At 43.3% G+C, this 21,108-nt stretch overlaps 1 protein-coding gene across 10 annotated transcripts in view; it reads right to left on the bottom strand.

Moving 5' to 3' along the window:
• The window catches only part of sema6e (sema domain, transmembrane domain (TM), and cytoplasmic domain, (semaphorin) 6E), a 157,027-nt gene that overhangs the window by 66,698 nt on the left and 69,221 nt on the right, over positions 1-21,108 (bottom strand). For 9 of the 10 annotated variants that reach the window (XM_061819477.1, XM_061819473.1, XM_061819474.1 and 6 more), the window contains one exon: positions 5,905-5,982. The gene's annotated coding sequence lies outside the window, so the exon portion shown is untranslated. Of the gene's footprint in view, positions 1-5,204; positions 5,431-5,904; positions 5,983-21,108 lie in introns of those variants that run through there. The other variant, XM_061819480.1, reaches the window with a different exon arrangement.

Below are 21,108 nucleotides of genomic sequence, written 5' to 3'. Positions count from 1 at the left end.
CCAGACTTCCCTTTCCCCAGCCACTTCTTCGGGAGGGATCCTGAGGCGTTCCCAAGCCGGCCTACAGACGTAGTCTCTCAGGCGTGTCCTGGGTCGTCCCCGGGGTTTCTTTCCGGTGGGACATGCCCGAAACACCTAACAAGGGAAGTGTCCAGGAGGCATCCGAATCAGATGCCCCAGCTACCTCATCTTGCTCCTCTCAACATGGAGGAGTAGCGGCTCGACACTGAGCCCCTCCCTGATGACCGAGCTACTCACTCTATCTCTAATCGAGAGCCCAGACATCCTGCGGAGAAAACTCATTTCGGCCGCTTGTATCTGGGATCTTGTTCTTTCGTGACCACGATCCAGAGCTCGTACCCATAGGTGAGGGTAGGAACGTAGATCGACTGGTAAATTGAGAGCTTCGCCAATCGACTTAGCTCCCTCTTTACTCCAAGGGACCGATACAAAGTCCGCCTCACTGCAGACGGTGTCGATTTCCCGCTCCATTCTTCCCTCACTCGTGAACAAGGCCCCAAGATACTAGAACTCCTCCATTTGGAGCAGGATCACATCCCCAACCTGGAGAGGGCACGCCACCCTTTTCCGACTGAGGACCAGGGTCTTAGAATTGGAGGCGCTGATTCTCATCCCAGCCACCTCACACTCTGCTGCGAATCTCTCCAGTGAGAGCTGGAGATCACGGCTTGATGAAGCCAACAGAACGTCTGCAAAGAGCAGAGATCCGATGCTGTGGCCACCAAAGCGAAGTCCCTCTACGCCTCGGCTCCACCTAGAGATTCTGTCCATAAAAGTTATGAACAAAATCGGTGATAGAGGGCAGCCTTGGCGGAGTCCAACTAGCACCGTAAACGAGAGACACAAAGCAAAGAAGAAAAATACTGTTTGGAACACTTAACGCAAGTATCACCAATAAAAGAAAAAAAAAATGACATGGGAGGATTTCGTCGAGGCTGTTGGATCTGACAAAAGAGCAGTCTTGGGGGACAAAAAAACCCAAAACAAGTTTTCACAAAGTTGAGGCCAAAACATTGTATCATGGCCAACAGACCCAGAATTACTGTATCTTTAACTAGATCATGACAAGAGAGGAACCAGATGAGGTGGGCCCGGGCATCTGATTAGAATGCCCCCCTTGGTGGGGTCCTCCTGCCACGTCCCACTGGGAGCAACCCAAGGGGACGACCCAGGACCCTCCGGAGACACCGTGCGTCCCGGTTTGCTCGGGATCTCTTCAGGATGCCCCCCCGGAAGAGCGAGATGAACTTATTGGGGTGAGGGAAGTCTGAGCACCTTAAGCTGCTGCCCCTGCGATGTGACCTTGGATAAGCGGGAAGAAGATGGCTGGACGGAGGACAAGCAATTATGAAAAACCTCTTTTGCCATCGTTATTTCCTCCAGGCGATGTGGATCACAGATTATTTTTGCATCGATTGAATCAAATCCTTTCCTGTCCACGTCGCTGAAATTGTTTGATTTTGCCTTGTTAATGATGTCTATGTGGCAACTAGATTCAAGTCGGGGCCAGGACAATGATTGCATCCAACACCGCCACCACAATTCAACTTTTCGTTTTGGTTCCTGAATGCCTCTCTTGCTAAATTGTCCTGGTGGCCAAAAGTCCCAAGGATTACAGCAGCTCGATGTGGACTTGGTTGACTTTGGTGACCTTTTTAGTGTAATTTTTTTGTAGTTTAACTATTCTACCGCAAGTTTTTTTTTTTTTTTAATACATACGCATTGTATTCCATTCCATTCTCCAGACCTGCTTTTTATCTTGCGTCCTTTCAACTACTTAATTTCCCTTCCTTCCCTCCACATGCATTCTTCCTTAAACTACTTTTCTGTCTAGTTTCTTTCATTCCATCTTCCTTCCATTACACCAGTTTTTTTTTTTTAAATGTACGCATACTGAAATCTTTTCGCCAGTGACTCAAACTGTCTTTTCTGCCCTCCTTTCATCCCACCTTCCCTTCCTTCGTTCCACCTTCTTTGTTTCCCTCGGAGCTGCTTTTTATTTAGCATCCAACTCCTTTTCCCACACACCAGTTATTTATTGATTGGTCCTTCCGTCGTTCCTTTCATCCATTGCTCGAGCCTCCTTTCTTTCTTCCTTCATCAGACCTGCTTTTTGTTGCACTCTTACTTCCTTAACTGCTTTTCTCTCGTCATTCATTATCTACTTCCCCCCAACCTTTCCTTCATTCCCCGTTCTTTCTATCCAGCCGACCCATTTTTTGAATTGGCATCCTTCCCGTTACTTTTCCACCTTCACCCCTTTTTATTCATGCAGCCTTACATCGTTCCTTCTGTCCATCGCTTAAAATGCCACTGTCATGAAATCCATGATTTTTAGTATGTTATTAATAAAAAAAAAACTGCAGGTGGTATGGACCCATCTGTTTTTTCACCACAAAACATAATTTTGACGTGTATGACTTTTCGTCACTCCCGCCATGAAAATCCTCTCGAGGGATTTGTTTTCGAGAAGAAGCAGGAAGTGACGTTAGTAGCAGACGCCCACTCAAGTGGTCTTGTTTGTTTGTACTAGTTTTACCCGCTGGAAGTTAGCTCGTTGTTCCTTCGTGTTAGCCAAAATGCCGGCTCGTTGCATTGCTGGATAGTGCTTGAACACTCGTGAGGATAGATTTACCCTTCAGAAGTTTCCAAGAGATCCGGTTCGTCGTGAAAAATGGATTGCGCGAGTGCAAAAGACGAGAGCTTCGTGGGTTCCAAATGACACGTGTGTATACAGCTACAAAAAAAAAAAATAGATTGGGGGTGACGTAATCCTCTCAGAATATAACAAAAGATCCGCGCACGTAAATCAGGGTAAATCAGCCGGAGCACGGCTTCGGATGAGGCTGGCTCAAACATACTGCCTGGGAGTCGTTGTTAGTTATAAGTGATCCGCATATCATCTAAATATGGCTCAAAACGATATTGCCCAAGTCACTTCACTCGATTCTGAGACGTTCTCCTCTTTGAAAAGAGGTTCTGTGTGCCAAAGTAGGTCGCACAGCGTGTTTTCAATGGCGAATGTCGCGATGTGATGGAATGAACAGAGGATGCAGGCAATATGGCTACCACTCGGATGACACTCCCGCAACTTTGCGCATGGATGAAACCCTCTCCTGCTCATATTTATTTTTTCGTATGGACTTAGAAGTGAATAATGTTATATGCATTTTTCATTATAATATCGATTTTTAATTTCGATGTTTACAGGCATGACACTAGACCTTTAAAGCATACCTTTCTACCTTCTTTCCTGACCACCACAGACCTGCTAACACAGACACGACTAATTATTTCCAACTGTTAGCGGTACCCGTTTTTAGTGATGACGGCATTCCAGTAGACTGACGTGCGGTCGCTCCACAATGTTGTGTGCCTTCGTGTTTACGCTCCAAAAGGCTATGCAACCCTAATTGTGTTTGCTGGGATGTAAAAATGCATATGAAAATCATTGATTGCCATCTGCTGAGGATAATGGACATTTCTCGTGTTCTCAATCAAAAGGTGAAAAAGTGTGAATTTGTTTTCCCGGTTGCTGCGCCGCCAGGTGGAAAATTGATTATTGATTAGCATTTGGAAGGCGGCCAGCATTGCTCAGCCCATGCTGTTGACATTTTGGCCTCTGTTGGGCAAAAATCGCAGGCAGGGCTCCTTCATCCATGCATCCATCCATCGATAGACTGATTGTCAACACAGCGGAGACAGCGCTAGCTTACATGCTAATCAAAGAATTTTCATAGTAATTTGGAAGAGAGCTCCAAGAGGTTCAAAGTCACCATGCAATTGGAAGACAAAGTCAACATGTGGTCAGAATTCAAGAATTAAAACTTTTTTTACAGTCAAAGTGGTTAAAAGCTGGCTTGGTGTGCCTCAAGGTAGTAAAAAGTCGATTTACATTTACATGTAAGAGAGGTTACATGCCAGCGGTTGAAAGTCAATTTTCAATTCGGATCGCCAAGGTTAAAAGTGAAAGAGATGAGACGTCAAGTTACAATCGGTAAAAAGGAGGTTCAATGTAGAGTCCTGATAAAATGCGCTCAGAGTCACCTTAGTGAAGATCAAAGATGTTAAATCCAGATTTACAGCCATGCTCAAATTGGCTAAAGATTAAAGAGGTTTGAAATCAAATGACTCAGGATGAAATATTTTAACATCAAAGAGGTAAAAAGTACCGTAATTTCCGGCCTACAAGCCCGTGACTTTTTTCCACATGCTTTCAACTCTGCGGGTTATGCGGTAATGTGGCGCTAGTGTTAGCTAACACTAATGTTGATGCTAGCTTGCGCCATGCTAGCGTTAAACTCTTTCTGTGTACCGAGGCTTATAACGAGGTGCGTTCTGCAGGCCGGGAATTGACCCCTCCGTACAGGGCACTTAACCACGCCTCCTGAAGTGACGTCACGCCACGTGCGCTGACGTCAGACAAACAATTGGGAAAAATATCAGCGCAGCAAGAAAGGAATAGAGCGAAACTGTCCGATTTACCGGCTGATTTCTCACTCGCATTCTTAGCGAATAGTGAAATATCGTTGAAAAGCACACAGCAGGGCTTCAAATATTTCAGCGAGGGGGATTTCAATGGTATTTACATGCATATCGACGGAGAAACCATTGATATTAGCGCGAGATCTTTCCGGAGTCAGAGGAAGACCGAGAAGCCACATAATATAATATATTATAACTCAAAGACGAATTCGTCATTGACAGTTTCCTATTTTCGTGTTACATATCACACTCGTGTGCAGAATCTGTATGTGTATCTGTATAGCCGTTTGTGAACCGCCGTATGAAGGAAAAGAAGGCGAGGCTTGATTTACGAGTTGTTTCTCTCGTTTTCTTTGTGTAACGTCACGCGCTCCCCTCAATAATTATTCTTGAATTAGTGCCGAACCTACGAAAGTCCCGACCGAGTACGACAATCACTACTTTATAATGTCCTCAAACATCCTTCCTTCAGTCTTGGTGTCTCGGTGCACATCGAAGGCTTTTAGGACTGCTAGTCCGGTTTAGCTTAGCTAATTAGCCGCGAACAATGGGACACGTTTGTGCAGTCAGATCATCGTAAAATATCGCTCAACACAGATCAAGTGTGTCAATCATTCACACTTAGGTATGTTATGCAAGCGGAGAACTGCTAATTCATTTATATGAGACATGTATTGAAAATCAAATATTGGGCTTACCTTTGTGCAAACATATCTGTTCCGGTTGATGGGTTCAGTTGATCATGCGGCTTCCTCAAAGTTTTATCCATCAAAGACATTTTTCGTACTGGGTCTTCGGTTTTGGAAAGGGTACGAATTGAACTCCACCAACTAGCCTTTCAGGATACCTGTCGTCACTATTATAAAGTCTGTGACTACACCTCTTAACCATATCTATTGTTAAAGAACCCAAATACGCGATAAAACGCCAACAGAAGCTATACTTGGACCATCCAGCCAGCGTTGTCTGAGATTTGAGTCCGAGATTATGCAGATTTCTGGCCTCTGATTGGTCAGTGACGCGGATTGCGCAACACCCACGGAGTGGTCAATTACGGTAAATGTACAGTCAGGATCAAAGAGGTTCACCGTCAACAAGGTTAAAAATAAACAGTTCAGATCAAAGCGGTCCAAATTCAATTTCGGATGAAAATGCGTGAATGTCATCTTACAGTGAGGCGGTGAATAGCAAAATGGCTCAAAACCGATTTATATATTCAGGACCCAAGATCAAAAAGGTTAAATCCTAGACTGAAGAGTTGGGCTCAAAGAGGTCAAAAGTAAACAGTCTCGATGTATCCGGTTCAAAGTGAAAATAGTCTGAGGCTCAAAGTGCATAAGCATTCATTTCAAGGCAGATTCAGAGGCTAAACATCAAAGAGGTTGACAAGAAACTTACAGGCAGTTCCTCCTGGAAGCAGTGACGCCGATTCCGTGAAATCTCCCGCTGACGTCTCTCTCAGGGTCTGGAAAGCTCCTGCGAAAGAAGAACAAAGAAAGGGTGAGGACTGAAGATGAACCCAGTAGATGGTCCTCCGAGGTTTGTAGTGATGGGAGACTCTTTGAGTCCCCCCCCCCACCCCCCCCCTCAAAGACCACCCCCACGGGACCTCAGCTGTCAAAACAGCCCGCAAAACACAAACAAACAAGAATGATTTCAAAACAAAAGCAAAGATCAAAGTATTGTACTTAAAAGGAAACATGTTTCGTCGGGTCGGAACTCGCGCCCACGGACGGCGTGTTCGCACGGCACGCCGCGCACACCAGATGTCTGCCGTCTTTTTGGCGAGCATACGGCGCCGCCGCGCCACGCCATGCCCACGACTGTGACAATCTAAGTTTGGGTGCCTCGGCCTAAACTTTTTTTTTTTTTTTTTTTTTTCTTAACACCGTCAACGCAAGGCGGAAAAATTATGCAACAGATAAAATTACTCTAATAATAATAATAGCAATGTACATTTTTGCGCCAAATTATACATTTTTGCTTCGTAATCCATATTTTTCACTACAGTACAGATTTTTTTTTAAATATATGATTTTTGTCATACCTTGCAGGAATTTAAATTTCATAAAAATGTAGATTTGTGTCAAAGGTAAAATGTTTTTATAGCAGTGGTGTATATTAATAATAGTGTACATTTTGTTTAGTGGCATTACTTTGTGTCATGGTACACATTTTTTGTCATATATAGCAGACATTTATAATTTTTTTATGGTACATTTTTGTGTTTCTGTAAGCTTTTCCTCCATAGTTGTGCTCGAGTTGACTGTCCCCCCCCCCCCCCCACAATTAACAAACCAAGGAAAACAGGAGACCCCCACAGTACACATATTTTTTTTTCAATATATGATTTTTGTCATACATTGCAGGAATTTACATTTCACAAAATTAATGTAGATTTGTGTCAAAGGTAAAATGTTTTTATAGCAGTGGTGTATATTAATAATAGTGTACATTTTGTTTAATGGCATTATTTTGTGTCATGGTACACATTTTTTTTGTCGTATATAGCAGACATCTATAATTTTTTTATGGTACATTTTTGTGTTTCTGTAAGTTTTTCCTCCATAGTTGTGCTCAAGTTGACTGTCCCCCCCCCCCACAATTAACAAACCAAGGAAAACAGAAGACCCCCACAGTACACATTTTATTTTTTTTTTCAATATATGATTTTTGTCATTCATTGCAGGAATTTAAATTTCACAAAATTAATGTAGATTTGTGTCAAATCTAAAATGTTTTATAGCAGTAGTTTATATTAATAATAGTGTACATTTTGTTTAATGGCATTATTTTGTGTCATGGTACACATTTTTTTTGTCATATATAGCAGACATTTATAATTTTTTAAGGTACATTTTTGTGTTTCTGTAAGTTTTTCCTCCATAGTTGTGCGAGAGTTGATTGTTTTTTTGTTTTTTTTTCACAATTAACAAACCAAGGAAAACAGGAGACGGCAGGAAGTGACCCTATTGTGTTTATTGATTTCTAATTCATTAATCCTTGGGCCAACCGACTTAACAAGGTGATGAAATTGCTGCAATAACTGCAAGGAGATTGGTTAATAAGGCTTCACATGACGAGTCAAACATCTGGGGAAAAAACAAAACAAAACACGAATCTATTAACCCCCCCGCCCCCACGTGGATCCACCCCCAACCTGCAAACACATTTACAGGACTTCTCGATTCATTGACCTCCAAGCTATCAACAAGATCCACAATACTTTCCCCATCTGCACTCCCGCCCGCTGGAGATTTCCCATGAGGCCCTGCGACTCCGGCTGATCGATGGACCCCGGCTGCCGGCGTGGGGGATCGCGGGGGCGGGGCGCGGGGCGGGGGGAGCACCGGCTCCAAGAATTGAGATATTAATAATGGAGGGTCTGCGCCTGTCATAGCCTCCATTAGCACAGAAAAGGCGGGAGGTCCACGGCTGATTGATGAACTGATTCGATTAATTAGAGTCTTAGTTGGGGGGACGTTAGTTGCCTTTCTGTGACTGTTCCAGTCCTTCTGTCTCTTTTTTGCAACGTGCTCAAGACATCGACACTCCCAGCTCGGTGGGCCACTTCCCGTCGAAGCCTCGCAATGGCGACGACGTCCCCGAATAGAACCGAAGTGGACAATCGCAAAGAAATGACAGGCGGCGACTCGCACCAGCTCACCTGGCAATTTAACTTTGCAGACATACCAACTCGCGACAGAAAATCCGAGACCTCAGGTGTTAAGTAAATATTGTTTTGAGGCTTCACATGTAATTCCCATATTATTTGACATATGACACGAGTGTTAAGGAAATGTCGCTACATTATAAAGATACAAAGAAGAAACAGATGAGAAATAAAGGAGAAAATGTTAAGAGGCTCTTGACAATAACAGCCCCATTCATTGAATCCTTGACTGCACTTGTGCATTTCGGTGGCAGGGACTCACCACGCTTCGCTATTACCCATAAGTACAGCACATATTCATGTATTATAGTTTTACAATATACCGTAATTTCCGGCCTATAAGCCACGGACTTTTTCCACACGCTTCCAACCCTGCACCTTATGCGGTAATGCGGATAATTTGTGCATTTTTTCCTAACGGCCGCAAGGGGGCACTCGAGAGGAAAAGGTAAGAGTGACACCAGTGGAATATATGTGCCGAGGAAGTGACTTCTACCAGTATGTTTTTTTTAAAACCGGACCTGTTAGCGCTCTGCTAGCGTGTTGCTGCTGTGTCTCAGTGATTTTTACTGGTATGTTTTTTTTAACTGGCCCCGTTAGCGCCGCGCTAGCTTTAGCGCCGCCCTAGCGTGTTTCTGCCGTCTCTCAGTGATTTTTACCAGTATGTTTGTTTTTTTAAACCGGCCCTGTAAGAGCTGTGCTAGCGTCTTTCTGCTGTATTACTGCCGTGTCGCAGTAACTTTTATCAGTATGTTTTTTTCTGTTTCTGTTAGCACCGCGGAAATTACGGTACACATACCTCTTCTGGAACGAGATGTCGGATGTTTTTTTTTTTTCCCCCCCGCGTCCCTGACGCACAAAAGTTATGGACTTTGTAAATATGCATACCATTGACGTGCAACATTCCTGAACTACTAATGTGTTCAAGGCTGGATTCAAGCGGCCCAACATCGCAGTTTATGGGTCAAAATTAGCATTTTGCACAAGAAAAAAAAAACATTGAAAAGCAAAACAGAAAAATCAGGTTTATCGTGGAGATGACTGCAAAGATGGAAGACAGCAGTGGCGCACGGGTCGCCCATGCTTGGACACAGAAGTGGAGCGTTTGACTGAGAAGCAGCCATGACAGTGGTTGCGAAATGTGACGACGAATCGCGGACAGAAAGAGAAAAAGACAAATGACAGAAGTGTGGTCGCATTTCATATTGGAATGCAACGCGAGCACCGAGACCAATTTCTCCGTCAAGTACGACGTCGCAACGAGGGACCTGACAGATGATTGGTGGACTTTACGTTAGTCTACTTTACTAACATAACGTTAGTGCTTTGAGTGCCTCTTAATTATGAGTACTGTAGAAAGTATTTTTTTTTTAGTGTGACAAGGACAGTATAATGCAACCCTAACAGTACAGAGAGTGTGCTTTTTGATTTGTGTCGTCACCGGTTGACATATTGCCCATCTCCTGATCCATTAGTGGCGAAAACTTCGAGTCAAGTCGGTGAACAATGTGGCCAGAGAGGAATACGAGTAAAATGGATCATCATCATTCTGTGAAAGAAGATGAAATATTTTCTCGAGTCCTAAACAGTACATAGAATATTTATCTTATTCCTGGTCAGATGGTCTAAAATCATAAATGCACACCAATGAAGCTAATGTATTCATCTGCCCAAAAATGGCAAAATGCTGTTAAAGTGCACATGCACAGAGGCTGCTAAGTGAAAAGGTTCTACTGGGAGTTTTTATTTGAAGTGCTTATAATATGCCAAATGCAATTATGAACCAAAACAAAGGTTTTGAACAAAGATAACCTCTAAAAATGCTCATTTAAGATTTGTTGAACTATAAAATTGTTTCAGACTTCCCTTTTGTGTCAACATATTAAAAGAAAAGAAAAAAAAAAACTTTCAAGTTCAGCACTTTACTTGAACACATAACTTTCTCCGTTTACTTGCACTTATTGTGAATTATAGCCCAACTTTTATTTAGTAAATGAGAGAACATTACACAACGGTGCTCACATATTGCCAGGGAAGAATTTTATAATGCGTCTTTATTATGATCCAATATCATATCACTGGAATAAAAAACCAATCATACTGTTTATCTTGAAAGGTCTTGGGGAAATATATTGTTCTAAGCTGTGCGGTGAACAATCGGTTAGCACTTTTACCTCACAGTTCTGAAGACTGGGGTTCAAATCCTGCCCTGGATGTGTGGAGTTTGCATTTTCTCCCCATGCCTGCGTGGGTTTTCTCTGGGTACACCGGTTTCCTCCCAAATCCATCCATCTATCCATTTTCTTTTGCCGCTTATCCTCACGAGGGTGACAGGAGTGCTGAAGCTGATCCCAGCTATCATCAGGCAGGAGGCGGGGTACACCCTGAACTGGTTGCCAGCCAATCGCGGGGGACATGGAGACAAACAACTGCACTCACAACCACACCTACGGGCAATTTAGAGTGTCCAATTAATGTTGCATGTTTTTGGGATGTGGGAGAAAATCCACGTAGGCACGGGGAGAACATGCGAACTCCACACAGGCGGGGCCAGGATCGAACCCGGGTCCTCAGAACTGTGAGGCCGACACTTTACCAGCTGATCCACCTGCCAAATCCAAAAACATATATTGTAGGTTGATTGAAGACTCTAAATTGCCCGTAGGTGTGAATGTGAGTGCGAATGGTTGTTTATACTCTATGTACCCTGCGGTTGCCTGGCAACCAGTTGCGGGAGTAGCCCGCCTCTCCCCTGAAGCCAGCTGGGATCAGCTGCAGCATGCCCGCGACCCGTGAGGATAAGCAGTACGGAAAACGGATGGATGGATATTGTTCTAAAAAACATTTGACATTATAGCAAGACTAAACATATTGCGAGCGAACAAGAATATGGATAAAAATATTGGACAAAGAGGATCAAAGATGAAAGAGTAACAACTAATCAAAATCTGCAATATTGTATCTAGTACAGTAACAAAACTACTGTGAGATGGAGTAAACTTATATGGGGCTTTATGTATATATATATATATATATATATATATATATATATATGTACACCATCGCAGTGCCCAAAGGCTTTTTCCAAAGATACAGACACACACACACACACACACACACACACACACACACACACACATGCGGGCGCACACACACACAGCTTCAGGGTTAGAGAAAGAAAAACTTTTTCTTTTGAATAATGTAATCATGTTTTACTTTTTTTTTAATAAAGGTGTAGAAGAAGAAAAAATCTGAAATTGGATTTAAGCGTAGACTTCATTTTAAAGGCTTTATTCCAGACTCCTAATTATTTCCCGTGAAATGACAGAAAATTGTTTTAAAAATGACGATAACAAAACAATTTGCACAAACAGCACCAATATCTTAATCCTATTCCCCCCCCCCCACACACACACACACACACACTTTTTTTGTCCAAATATGTAAATCAATGAACCCAGAACCCCTTTGGAGGATCACAGATGATGAAGTGGAAAAGCAAGAACGTTTCTAATAGCATTGATTTAGTCATTTTCTAAATGAGCGTTAGCGGCGCGGCAATTCGACTTACAGGAAGCAACGGAAAATTGACGTTTACAATGAAAAATATCAGACCTTTCAATAAAAATCATGTCCCGTGTGAGGCTGACTTTTATTACCGCAAGCGCAATAAATGAGCAATCTCCTTACCTAATTCTTCTTTTTTTTTTTTTTTAACTCTAGAATTGACTATTTAATATTAAGGTCCATCACTGAAACTTTTATATTTTCCAACTTAAATAAAGATAAAAAAATGCTTTGGCCACTTGGTTCAACTGTCCATCAACATTTGAGGAAATTACCAATTAAGATATGACGATGCTTACCATCAAATTGCCACCATGGACAAAAGAATCCAATTTAAATAATCAACATTTGTGATGAACAAATCAACAATACAACATGGGAGAAATAATGGCTGCCAACTTACTGTAATTACTTTATTGTAATTATGTCACACCCAAACCTTAAAGCATGATTCAACACCGGCATGTTTACACACATCTGTCAGTGCTAACGCTAGCTTGCTAGGCGAGATAATAGCGGGTTATGAGCTCATTTTCCCTCATGTGGATTTGAAGTAAAGATGAATAATTTTAATGTTCCAGACATGACTCAGTGTGTCCCAGTGCTCCTTTTGTGGATGACGACACCCTTCTTTGGGATTGCGAATCAATTAGCAAGTGATGGCATCATCGTGCTTTCTGATGTGAAGCAACAATGTGAAAAAGGTTAGAAAAGAAATATTGATTGCAAATGTCTAATTTGGGCAGCACGGTGGATCAGGTGGTAAAACGTTCTGAGTTCGCAGTTCTGAGTTCAATTCCGGGCCCGCCTATATGGAGTTTGCATGTTCTCCCCGTGCCTGCGTGGGTTTCCTCCGGGCACTCCGGTTTCCTCCCACATCCCAAAAACATGCAACATTAATTGGACACGCTAAATTGCCCCGAGGTGTGATTGTGAGTGTGGCAGTTTGTCTTGATGTGCCCTGCGATTGGTTGGCAACCAGTTTAGGGTGTACCCCGCCTCCTGCCCGTTGACAGCTGGGATAGGCTCCAGCACTCCCCGCGACCCTCGTGAGGATAAGCGGCAAAGAAAATGGATGGATGGATGTCTATATTGCCTACTACAAATCACACGTAGGGCGATGACAACACCAAGCATGACAGGAACGCATCCGAATTGACAAATCGCGGCGAGGCGGGTGGGCAAGCGGGTGGCCCGAAGTCAGGGGAACGCGGAGGGCGAGGCGTCCGTGTAAATGCTCACGCTCGCAAACGCCCACATGCGCGTACAAATAGACTCGCGCTCGGTAAAGGAAGCTACTGCACTTTCCGCTGTTTGTCATCCTGCAAGCGCAACGGAATATTCCCCAAAGTGGGTCAGACCACACAATCGCACACACAAACACACAAAGACACAAACATACCTATGAACGCATAGTGAGTACATACAGTACACACCAACATAAAAGACACAAATGCACAAACAGACACACACAGGAATGAAGATACAAAAACATATGCATGACCGTGCCTACACACACACACGAATGCACAAAAACAATAACACACAATCTTCCCCGTGCGCATGCACACACAAACGCCAGCATACAAACACAAAAACTAACGCACGCAGACGTACAAACGCATCCACTAACGCACTCTTATAAACACAAATGCAAAGGAACACCAAACAATAGCATGACCACACACACGCACACAATTATATTAATAATATACTGTTTCTATTCAATCTTTTGGGTCCATCTTAGCCACTTTTGGTCATCTGAAAACCATGAAAATGACATTTTTATTACCTTATTTACTGGATTAAATCATGAAATGAGTAAAAAAGGGTTACAATCTACACAAACGCTTAAATTATATGATTGTTTTCTACTGATTAAATATGAGCGCAGTAAAATCGAACCTGAAGGCCTGATGGTTTTAATGTCATTAAACAAAATTTGTGCACAGTATATTATGGATCCCGCATGAAGTGGCCTGAAGAATGTTGGCGTTACACAAATCCGACAAACACTGATCCTTGTCTTCTCTTTCGCAATCTCCCACGTTGGAATGTGGCGAAGAGGAGTCGGGACCAAAGCGCGGGGCGAAGCCTGCGACAAAGGATGAACGTTCCACAAAACAAATCCGGCTTTTGCTCAAAACGGCATTCCCGGGAACAACAATGCAGCGCGCGGCGGAGTTCAAGGATCGGAAGGAAGGAAGTTGAGATTCTTTCCGGATCACTTCCAAACTGACAAAAATGTCATCTTTACAAATCAACAGTGAACGGAGTGAAAAAGAAAAACAAACAAAAAACAAACCCAGAATAGTGAAAAAGGACAACACCTTCAATCAAGTGTCAATGGCCATTTCAGATCAATATGGACCTTCTCTATTAGGCAATAATCAGAACAATTCTGAGTCCGATCAGTCGGCAAAGGTTATCAAATCTAAATGATTATTTCATGGTGTGGAGTGTGCTAGAGTTCACTTTCCCACCCCATGTTGCTCGGAAAATGCAAAGCACGTTTGCAACTTCTGCACGTTCCGTTCCTTGAGAACAAAGTCAGCAGAGACTCGACCGTCAGATCATTCTGAGCGGAGATTCTGACCGGCGATCTGTGGTGTGGGTGGGCTGGGTTAAGGGTCATCTTTACTCACTGAGGTGCACAGAAAACATAACGTCAGACCTGTTTCATATTTACGACGGCAAAACCCACTATCATGACCACAAACTACCACCACCACAAATACCGTAATTTCCAGCCTACAGAGCGCTCCTGGTTATAAGTCAGAACTAGTACATTTGTAAAGGAAATACCATTTGGTACATATATAAGCCGCACCTGTGTAAAAGCCACAAGTGCCCACAAACGCGAGATAATTACAAAGAAAGACTTACACAGAAAGAGTTTTCAAAGTTTTAATACCTTAGGTTAGCTTAACATAGCAACAACAATGTAGCATGAACAGGGCTGTTAAAAAAAATAAAAATTATACCAGTAAAAAAAATAAACAGTTGTGGCAGCTACATAGTAGCACAGCACTAATAGAGCCAGTTTAAAAAAAAAAAACATACCTAACTCACTGACACGCGGCAATAACACAGCAGAAACACACAGCACACAGCTAACAGGGCCGGTTAAAAAAAAAAAAAAAAAAAAAAACATACTTGTAAAAATCACCGAGACACAGCAACACACTAGCGCAGCGCTAACAGGGCCGGTGTGACTGTCTGAGCGCTCTCCCGTGCTGAAAAGTCCCCTTCGGATTAATGCCCATGCGCGTAGAATTTCTGGAATTTTTCTACTTTTTCTACTTCCATGCCAGTCTGAAACTTCCCCATCCAAGCCTCTTCCGCGTGTTCATTTTCGCTCCGCGTGCATTTGCCTACAGAACGTCTCACAAAACCGAACACAGCGAATGAAAGTGCTCCATGCTGCTGACAATATACGGTAATTTTAGAGCGTGAAAATGATATGACACTTACTTTCACTATCCCCAAATGTGCCTTAATGACTGAGCCCAAACAATCCTCTGTTGATTCTTGTTCAATGCTGGGACGTCCTTTCCAGTTGATAAATAACAAACGATACATTTGCATTTGTTTCTGTATTCTTTCACTGGCTGTGTTCGGCTTTGTGAGACGTCCATAGCGAAATGCACGCCGAGGGAAAATGAACACGCGGAAGAGGCGTGGATGGGGGAACTTTCAGACTGGCACGGAAGTAGAAAAAGTAGAAACATTTTAAAAAAATTCTACGTGCATGCGCATTGACCTGAAGAAGACCTTTCAGCACTGGGAGCGCTCAGAAAAAAAAAAACAAACAAACAAAAAAAAAAAACATACCGGTAAAAGTCACTTCCTCGCCACATTGATTCCACTCGCAGCTCGAGTGCCCCCTCGCGGCCGTTAGAAAAAAAAAAATGCACAAATTATCCGCTTCACCGCATCATGTGAAAAAAGTTGCGGCTTATAGGCCGGAAATTACGGTACTTCTACTAGCGCTCCTGTTAAAACCAAGACCATCTTGACAATGATTTCTGCAACCGCTAATGCTTCTGCCTCCATCACCATCACAGCCGCTACTAGTAGACAAATCCAAACTAAAACCATTCACCACGAGTAGTACTCGTAGCAGCGTAACCCACTTTGCTTCCTTCCATTCTTGTGTGACTGCCGCTCTGCCGTAACCTTGAATCGTCCTTCAGCCGTGGCCACCCGGACATCTGACCTCGCCGCTCCCAATTTTCCTCCCTGCGGTGCACGTGCGCGCGTTCCACTCTTGACGGTTGCCAAAAACAAACAATTTGTTTGGCCTTTGTGTGACACGTGAAGTCCAATCAAGACCACCTGAACCCGCACGGACGCACGCGCTCAAGCGCACGCGGCGTCTCTTGTTACTCTAATAGCCAAAGTGCAGCACTTTGGCCCACAATGCAAGAACTGAACAAAGCTCATAAATCATAAAGGACACGCACAACCTGCATCAACTCCTCATATTGAGTGTGTGTGTGCGTGTGTCTAGAATACTGAAGTCTGTATTTGCTCTGGCCGTGTCTTTAAGTACACAAAGAAATAGTGTGTAGGGAAGTGGGGAACACTTTTAGGACTAATTTTGCTTTTTCTTTGGTTATTGACTTGAAACATTACAGTTATATTTTGAAGGCAGGAGTGGATAGATGACAATTTGATGAATTCCATAGAGAAAATATGATTGGATAAAGAAGTCAATTTAGTTATGAGCTTGTACAGTGGTATATAAGTTTAATGCGTTCTCTGACCACGTGCGAAATTCAAAAGACTTGCATTTCAAATCATCTTTCCTCATTGAAATGAATGGAAATGCCATTATTCCATTCAAATACCCGTAAAAAACGATTTTGCAATTTTAATAAGTAGAAAAGCACACTATTGTATTGTGCTTCAAAAATCAGTAATAACTAATTCGACTCCTCCTGGTGTGTGTGGGCCTTGGTCACAGTATAATACACATGTATATGATGTACAAAAAATTGACTCAGAAAGCCGCAGTAATCGTTTTCTTACAAAGCTTAAAGAACAGTTTTGTGTTCATATATTTGTTGTTTATAGCGTTAATGCTGCAATAGCAATGTTAATTCCTCAGTCATGTCTAGGGCGTTTGCGCTGGGTTAGCATTGATGCATTTATGCGGTCATACGTAAATACGTCATTCTCCGTTTTATGTTAAACAGGAACAGTCAACCGCAACAAACTGCTTGAAATATGCAATTGTCCTCTTTTTGAAGAATTCTTCAAATGTGTTGCCCTTCATAACGTTCCCAGCCACCATTTAGCCCCGGTAGCTCAGTGTTTTGCTTATAACTCATAAGAGGAAAAAAAACAAAGGAAGAAAATATTAGGTTGGGTCACTCGCAAATCGAAGTTCACTGTAAACATATATTTGGATCACAGGCTTCTTCATTTGCTATTCTTCATTTTATCTTCGAATTTTCATGTGGATAAGGACATAAATTGGCTCACAGTAAACAGGTCGAACACAATTTATCGCAGAGAAATGAAAAAAAAAAACTCTGGCCTATAAGCCGCGACCTTTTTCCACATGCTTTCAACCCTGCGGTTTATGCGGTGATACGGCTAGTTTGTGCAGGAAGTGACTTTTACTGGTCCGGCCCTGTTTGCGCGTCGCTAGCGCGTTTCTGCCGTGTCTCAGTGATTTTTACCAGTATATATTTTTTTTAACCAGCCCTGTTAGCATGGCGGCGCTAGCGTTAGCGTGCACGGCAGCGCTAGCGTTAGGATTAGCGCGGCGGTGCCAGCATTAAACTCTTTGTGTATCGTCTTTCTTACCAGTATTTTTGTTTGTTTTTTTTTTTTTTAAACCAGCTCAGTTAGCGCAGCGGCGTTAGCGCGCCGGTGCTAGCGTTAGCACGGCGGCACTCGCGTTAAGATCTCTATGTACAGTCTTTCTTTGTAAATATCTCGTGTCTCAATGTGTGTTTCAATGTGAGCACTTGTGCCTTTTATGTACCAAATGGTATTTCCTTTCCAAATGTACTGGTTTATAACCAGGTGCGATCTGTAGGCCGGGAATTACGGTAGATCGAAAAAGAACGACAGCCACTGCAATAATAACAAACATGAAAGTCACATGATGTCCCGGCAGGATGGGCAGGAACGCGCGTGATGTTTGTATCCTGACAAATCAAAGTCAGCAGGCGAGGCCACAGTGTCGCACGCTTTGGTGTGCGCCGCCAACCGTGTGACAAACGCAGGAGAGCGAGGACACGCAGGTAATCCGGGATTAGAGCGCTGACGTGTCATTTCCCGTTCAACCTGCCTCCTCCAGCGGCCGTGGCTTGGCATACAGCGCCGCATAATGAGATCCCGTTGCCGTGTCAACGCCAGGCACCCACCCGACCCCCCGTCACACCCCCGACCATCTTGTGTGACAACCAGTCGCTTAAGACGTCAACTGTTCCATTCATGCAGCGTTCATCGGGAGGATTTGATGTGTTTTCTTCACCAGAGAGGAAACTAAACACCTTTGTGCATAAATTGAGGTCAATGTCAAAAACGTGATGTATCCCCAAATGTTAAGTTGAGCCAGTGACAGCCTTTGCTGATTACAAGTAGAAAAACTTTAACTTTTGAGCAAAATTTGGGAATACAGGAGCTGTGTGATGGCAGCGAAAACTCGACTCACGACAAGGCAGACAGGACATCATAGCATTCTAGAGTCATGTGCAGTAAAAATCTACTGCCCTAAATTACAAGTTTTTTTGAGGTGCAAGTAAATTTTTCTATTTAAAAAGCAAACAAACTTGGAATACACCACTCGATTGACGTGGGGGGATGACCAGATTGATGAGTTTTGAGATATTAGCCCTCGTCAGGTCGATTTATTACGGAAAGTCTGTATATCAGTTTATCTTAAGGCTAAAAAAAATATAAAAGTGATGCAAAATGTCAGAGACGGGCAAACAAATTGTATCGGTGACACGTGTTATATATGGAAGTAGATTAGTACCACCCAGGATTTGAATTTGAAATGTAAAGTCATCACATTTTCAATAGTTGCTTCATTCAACTTCATTGTTAAGAAGGCGAGCGTTCACAGTTCTGAGGTCCCGGGTTCAATCCCAGACCCGCCTGTCCGGAGTTCGCATGTTCTCCCCGTGCCTGCGTGGGTTTCCTCCGAGCACTCCGCTTTCCTCCCACATCCCAAAAACATGCAACAATAATTGGACACTCTAAATTGTTTTGTTTGTAAATTGTTTGTCTCCATGTGCCCTGCGATTGGCTGGCAACCAGTTCAGGGTGTACCCCGCCTCCTGCCCGTTGACGGCTGGGATAGGCTTCGGCACTCCCCGCGACCCTCGTGAGGATAAAAGGCGAAGAAAATGGATGGGTGGATGTCAATATTAGACAGACAGACATTAGCAAAGGATGTCAGAACCCAACACCGAGAAGCCAGCCAATCGAGTTATGCTTTCTTAGTCACGTGACGTGACGAGCATATAGAGGGCACTGCGACTGACGTGTAGCAACTATTGATATTGTGATCACTTTACATTTTCAAATTCAAATCCTGGTGGCACTGATGTACTTCCATATTATAGCCATTCAGGAAAAGGCGATTGGAACACAAAATGTCAGAGCAACACATGTAGACAGGCAATGTAATACATGTACAGTATATAGATTCAGCAATACAATGGATGATTAGTTGGCACATGTGGCTCACTGTTCCGAGGGCCGGGGGTTCAAATCCCGGCCTCACTTGTGTGGAGTTTGCATGTTCTCCCTCTGCGGGTTTTCTCCAAACACTCCGGTTTCCTCCCACATCCCCAAAACTTGCAAGGTAGGTTAAATCGAAGTGTCTCAATTGCCTGAAGGTGTGAATGGGCGTGTTTGAATCATCGTGTGCCCTGTGATTGGCTGTCGATCAGTTCAGGGCGTCCCCCTGCCTCTCGGCTGAAGATAGCCGGGACGGGCTCCGGCACGCCCGCAACCCTTGTACAGATAAAGCATTACAAAAAAATGGATGGATGTATATATATTTTATCATTTGACAAAATACAACTTACATTACAGGTCAGGTCAGTTAGGAAACGTCACGTTGTCTGTCTGCAATCGACACGAAGTCGCCACCAGTCGGCGTAGCGAATCAAAGCAAAACAAATGTGCCAAAAAAACGTTTCAATTCTTTACATTCCTTCTATATCGCGATGGTATGTTGCAATACGATGTTACAAAGTCCTTTTTAAAAATCCATATTTTTGTTGGGTCTTTTGTTGGGTGAGGCCGTCAAAACGGATTTAAACAATGTCCACCTAGGAAAGACTAAGCGTAGTGAACAGGAAACGATATAAACGCGCATGACAGTGATTTGAAATATTGCAGTACGGTATGTAGTTGCAGGTGGCCGAGCCAGTTTATGTCGCTCATCCTTCACGCGGACATGACAAGGTTTCACGTGCACAGAACGTGGCCTGAGGCCGTGTGCGACCGTGGGTCAATTTGCGATACCAAACTCATGTTAGAAAACAGATGTGCACGTTGGGACTGCTTATTCCAGCGTTTTCACTGACCTTTGTATAATTGCACCGACATTTCTGTCGTAAAAAGAAAATATATACAAACTAATTAGACACCCTGAAATATTCTGAACTAAATTCAGTATGGTGTTTTTTTTTTTTTTTGTTTCTTGTTTGATAGCAGAGATGTCACAAAAAGCTTTCAGAATATATTTGCGTAATGCACACGCTTTTGAGATAATCGTAATATCGTAGAACATCAACTTAGATTTAAATTTAACGGAACCTCAAGTCGTCGCGGTATCATGTGCGATATCAGCTGATCACAAACTATTTATGCTTTGTAAATGAACACACTTGTCCATGAAAGGTAGAAGTGGGGGTTGGGGGATGGGGGGGGGTAGATATTGTTCTGGTCTTTACGGGTCTGAAAATATTTGCAGTATTAATTTTGCAGTCATTTTCCCCCTAAAACTGCTTCATTAAAAAGTAATTATGGATTTATTACATACATCCATTTTCTTCACCGCTTATCCTCACGAGGGTCGCGGGGAGTGCCGGAGCCTATCCCAGCTGTCAACGGGCAGGAGGCGGGGTACGCCCTGAACTGGTCGCCAGCCAATCGCAGGGCACATAGAGAAAAACAGCAGCACTCACAATCACACCTAGGGGCAATTTTTAGAGCGTCAAATTAATGTTGCATGCTTTTGGGATGTGGGAGGAAACCGGAGAGCCCGGAGGAAACCCACGCAGGCATGGGAAGAACATGCAAACTCCACACAGGGAGGGCTGGGATTGAACCCGGGACCCCAAAACTGTGAGGCCAACGCTTTACCAGCTGCTCCACTGTGCCGC

Source organism: Syngnathoides biaculeatus, chromosome 5 (assembly GCF_019802595.1).
Source record: "Syngnathoides biaculeatus isolate LvHL_M chromosome 5, ASM1980259v1, whole genome shotgun sequence".
Taxonomy (NCBI): Eukaryota; Metazoa; Chordata; class Actinopteri; order Syngnathiformes; family Syngnathidae; genus Syngnathoides; species Syngnathoides biaculeatus.
This window is presented reverse-complemented; position numbering and strand designations above follow the sequence as displayed.